Source organism: Amphiura filiformis, unplaced genomic scaffold, assembly GCF_039555335.1.
Source record: "Amphiura filiformis unplaced genomic scaffold, Afil_fr2py scaffold_56, whole genome shotgun sequence".
Lineage (NCBI taxonomy): Eukaryota > Metazoa > Echinodermata > Ophiuroidea > Amphilepidida > Amphiuridae > Amphiura > Amphiura filiformis.
In genome coordinates, this window is record NW_027305520.1 from 80076 (window position 1) to 86075 (window position 6000).

Below are 6000 nucleotides of genomic sequence, written 5' to 3' on the forward strand. Positions count from 1 at the left end.
CAGTACGGTGACAACGAACTGTACATCAGCGGCTAATGTGTGCCTTTTGTGCTTACGGCTACTCAATCACACCCTTGGCATGCGCGTATTTTTTGGGGGGCTTTGGGGCGCCAGCCCCTGGGGTCAAAGCAGGGGCGGCCAAAACGAAGGGGCGGCGGGAAGAAGAAGGGGCGGCAAAAAGAATTAGTAAAGAAAAATGGGCGGAAAATGTGAAAAAATTTTACTATACATCAAAATGTGTTGCTTTTGGGCGGTAGCGCCTATAAATCCCTTTTTTTTTTCTTTTCACTTTTTCAAACGACCGTAAAAATTGGGGCAACCTTTTCGGACTGTTGAGGAAGGGGTGGCAAAAATGGATTTATTCAGCCCCCCCCGGGAAGGGGCGGCCATGGTACGCCACTGCTTGGGTTTTATGGCAACAATAGGTACTTTTCGTTCCAATAGGCGCTTTCACCCGACTTTCGTTTGATCACTTATTGATAGTAGATATTGACAAGTACATAATCTATTGCTTCTCCATCTTTAATAGCTCCATGCTGGTATTCTATGCAATTATTATCCTTTGTAGTATTTTTGATCATAATAGCCCACTCTTTCCTGCTTTGATCTGGATCTGGATAATAATTAAAGTCGGCAGCTTTAACTAGTAAAAGTCATAGTATTGCCAACATTGTTTAGGTCTTGATACTATCTGAGACTATTAAAACTATGTGTTTAGTAATCTCATCATTTGTCACGTTGTGAACATATAATAGTGTCTTAATTTAGGGGTGAAAGTGTGCAGGGGTGAAAGTATGGTATGCACGGGTGAAAGTGTCCGTGTTGAATGTGTACAGGAATGAAAACGCGAGAGGTGAAGTGTCCAGCAAATAAATATTAAACATACCCATACCACATATCTTTGCACGTCATCCCTCTCCCCTTAAATATCTCTCATACATCAACTTTTTTATATTCATTAAACAAATCCAAAAAAGTTCAAAAACTACTACAATCACATGAGCATCAGACTTTTTTATCTGAATTTAATCTTGACAAGAGTTATTGCATTCCTGACATTGACATGAACACACAGAGAGGTAGATAATAATAATAAATTATCAACAATTAAGTTTGAAAATAACAATTCTCTGTAATGGTAAATATTCTCAACGAAGATACGAAAATATGAGATATCAATTATACTCGCTTTAATGGTTAAAAGGGCATTTCGTGATCCACAGCATCATCCCCTCACTTTTCTCAAAAAAAGTTGACATTTTTATACCACTGGAAACATTTAATGTGGAAACGGTAATGTTTATTTACAAAAATTCTTGCAGATTCATTTGTTTAGGAAAATATCGTGAAATTTGAATTACGTTCTGGTACACCAGCACGAAATCATAAAAAGAGGATGCTATGATCACAAAATACTCCTTTAATGATAGCAAATAATTGTAATAACAAACAACAACAACGATAATAATAATAATAATAATAATAATAATAATAATAATAATAATAATAATAATAATAATAATAATAATACATTATTAACACCTAAGTTTGATGATAAATAATATTCTCCAATAAGAAGATGACAATAAAATAATGGATATTGATTATACTCACTTGTTCCTGTTAGATCTAGGACAGTTGCCACCCCTGAACCGTCCTGATTTGATTTCAGGATCCTAGTCGAGTACTCTATAACATACAGCATCTCATCCATCGGGCTGTTGGTAATGCCGTAAGGATGATTATTCAGGGTAAATATACGGCTGAAGTTTAGTGATTTCCAATTGGGATCTGCCTCAGCTCTGTATACCCCAAAAGGTCCACCGTCATCGCATCCCACAAACACTGAAATAATGAAAATAAAGTAATTCATTGTTAAGTCATGCATACATAAAAGTGTTTGAGATGGGTTATAAATATCCTAGCTTTTCTCGAACACACAAACACCATTTTGTTTTTGTTCCTTTCGTTGCTATGATTCCCTTTACTCTGCAAGTCTATGCTAGTCATGTACCATTCTTTCAAAGATCTGCTTTGAAACCCTACAGTTGTATTCACTACCCACATCTTGGTTGCTTTATCTTAACAAATATTTTAGCATGGTGTAAAAGTTGGGCGAATGAAACAACCACAATTATTTTCAGTGTTAAAATGCGAGAGTCAAAAGAACAATCATGATTGCAGTTGAAATATGTCATTTGATGTCGCAACAATTAATTTGTTGTAAAGACTGCTTGTTATGACAATTTGTTCACATTTGTATTACTATATCATTATCACAATTTATACAATTTACGTACGGGTGGGGGAGGTGGAGGGTCTCAACTCTGTTTTGGGTGGGGATGTGCGGTTGGGACTATGAAAAACTATCCGATTTTAAACAAAATTTGATGAAAAGCAAGACCTGAAATGAGACCAACTTTTGGAATATTTTCGCAAATTTTGCTAAAACAAAACAATGATAAATTGACTCTTTTTTGGAGAAAACGTTGAAAAAAAAACCCATTTCTTAAATCAAATTTTCTCTGAAATTCAATGGCCATCAATAAGCCTAAATGGCTGAAAATGCACTGCACCCAAATCTGCCGCACATCCCCGTACCCTCATTTAAACTAAGAATATCCCCTCGTAACAGTAAGACATGCTCAATTACAATACCGTAAACGTTCGCCTAATGGCGCTATGGAGTTCATGGAAATGAGAGAGCGCCATCCCTGTAAAAGCCGACTATTATCACTGATCATTAAGGATACGTGTAGTTAAAGGGTAAAACCTATCGACACATACAATTATGAACAAGATCAAACAAACTTGTTCATGATAATGCGGTAATCATTCACCTGATACGTTGTGGCCCAATGAGCAGAGCATTAGACTATAGTGCGAGGATAAAGAGAACTTGTGGAGAAGATTGATGGTTCGAATCTCATGCAGTAATTTCTGACAGATTATGATGTCTGTCAATGTTTTTTCTGATTTGAGGAAATTTTATTCTCTATTTTCTTGATTTTATCTTTAACATTGTTTATATATTTTTATTATTTTATCTTTTATGTGTCTTTTTTCATGATTCTTTGTTTTTCGTTTTCTTTTTCGTTGTATAGAGTAACTCAATCCATTCAATTAAATGTTGTCATGAACCTATTTGATCGTAGTGCATTTGTTATGTGTGTGAGACGAACTGTGGCGAGCGACAAGTCTTTCAATTCGCGCGGGTGTCCTTGCCTATGCTTCAGTGGTCATAAGAGGTGTATCATTTTATTCGAAAGAGGGGGTCCCAAATATACGGGAGTCATAAATTCTTGGAAAGAAAAAAATAGGAGGGGGTCATAAAATGTTTCATGACCAAAATGTAGGGAGTCACACGATGACCACAGATCATAGTGTGTTTATTATATTCAAAAAAGACTGATTTCAATACAATTTTGGGTTGGGGATCATAAAATTTTTGTTGCCGAAATAGGGGGTGCGCAATTTTATTGACGCAAACTTTTTGTAAATTTGGGACCCCCTACCGAAAAAAAATGACAGCCCCCTAAGAGGATTCAAAAGATAACCCCTGCCCCAATAATCCCTAGCTATATTTGTTAGAAACTGTTCCACGAAGGATGTATCATAATAGGCTCAGTCTTCAAATGATATAAATGAAATTTGAATGAGTGAACGAACAAAATCATACAACGACCAATAATGGTTGTGCATATGACGTATCATCCCGTAAATATGGCGGACTACTCAAATGCATTCAACAAAAGCATGATTGCATCTACCGCGACAGTTCGTCTCACACACATAACAAAATGCACTACGATCAAATAGGTTGATGACAACATTTTATTGAATGGACTGCACTGCGTCATAAGGCGCTTTGGAAGGCACACAATAGAGGGTATGCAATACGACGTCACTCATGACAGAGTCATCCTCATTTAAATAAAATTCTGTCCTCCATAAGGTGCCACGGGGCAAATCGCATGATAATACATTAAAACAGGTGATAGGTATGAATGGATGTGGAATCGATCTAGAGACCTGTCCCTCTGTCATCTTAAGCTATTTTAGAACTGTCCTCCAACATGGCTGCCATCTCAATTGTTATACCGTTCCGGCTGGTTTATTGCATACACTCTATACCCCAATGGCTTTCCATATTATGTGCACTCAACATCTATTCAGTATCGAAGTTACGTAATGTTACTATGTCAACGGGATCACGCGCTTAAGTAATGAACCACGATCGAAACAATCAGTACACAAAAAAGGCATATCAAAATAGCGTGATCGTAATGATCGCCATACAAACAGTGCTTGGTTCCGATACCACGGAGTTACGTAACTACTTCGTGGTCTGATAGTTATATATGATCAATGGTCTGATCTTCTTGGGTTCGATCCTTTTAAGAAAAGAAAAAATAGCTGATCATTTATAATGCAAATGAATAAAGTAATGTAGTTACACAATGCCGTTCTATTTTTCAAAGGTCATTTAACTGTTAAATGTAGTGGAATATATCACGCATTGATAGGTAGCAGGTGGAGCAAATTTTGTTCGCGGTTTTTGTTGCCGTTTGTTCGCAGTGCTTATTTATCTTTAAAAAATTAGAAAATTAAAATTAAATTAAACAAAAAATCACAATATTCGTTCTTAAAATGGGGACAAAATCCAAAAACAATTCTTGACCCTTCTTCACATAAAAGTGGGGGGGAGTAATCAAGATTCGAACCAGTTCCTTTCGTCATTCAAAGCGCAGCCTCTGCCGACTGAGCTAACGGGTCAGACAGCAGAAGGGTGTAATTTTGAACTGAAGAATATCAAAAAAAATATGAAGTAATTACAATGTTATAGAAAGATTTACCAAAATGAGTCAGGTATACCGTATGAATCGATTCACAAATTAAGTCCAATGGCACTTTGAGAAAGAATACCTGAAAAAAACCCAAAACATTTGCTGCTCTAGCAATTAACTTAGCGACCTAAAGTATTGGGTCATGTCACGATTTTTTGTCTGAGGCATTATGTCCAGGTTGCTTAATTTAACCTACACGTATCCTTAATGCTGTTGAGATTTTACAAGGAGGGCGCTCTCACATTTCTAAGAATCCAATAGCGCCATTAGGCGAACGTTTACGGTATTGCTCTTCCAGTTATGCCCCGAAAATAACATAATAATGTATTTGAATAATTGAACATTACAACACTACATAACACAAACCAGGAAGAATATAAAAGATACATAAAATATTGTGAAAATCATAGGGAATAGGCCTACAGATAACAATATTTACAATTTACAAAAATTATTGTTTACTCTCTATGCAATTCAATAAAGCTGTCACTCATGCACATAACTACACCCACAATCAGCTATTCCCCACATACCATCACATGGTCACATCCGCTTCAGATGCTTATGCACACACAAATACACAAACTCACCACTGTTTGTAAATACGTTCAAACGAGGACCTCGACTTTAGAAGGATCTAACCGAGGACTTACACACCCGTTTTTAATCGACACACCGTGGACCTCACGCAAACACACCAGGCAACTTACTATCCAACTGAGACCCGTCCTATACCCGCTATGGGGGACCTATCCTGGGCATAGTTTCAAAACGAGGATGTCCTCGTTTGGAGGTGTGTCCTTGTTTTACGGTGTGTATCCATATGTAGGTCCTCGTTAGACGGCATTTACAAATGCACCCCCAACACACACCCAACATACACTCCACATCCACACAGTACCGAGGAACATAATTTATGATTATTATCAAGCTCGAATTTGTGCATTTGTTCAATGATAAATGTGTTGGCAACCATAAAGTATACATATAGCACCATGCAGTGGCGTGTCGAGCAAAATAAACAAGAGGGAAAATTGCCAAATCGTCGGCAAACAAAAGACTTTAACACATGACAAAATGCAAATACTGTATGTGGTGTTGTATATCGAAAGCAGACGCTTTTGGGCAGGATCCAATTTAATAATACCATACT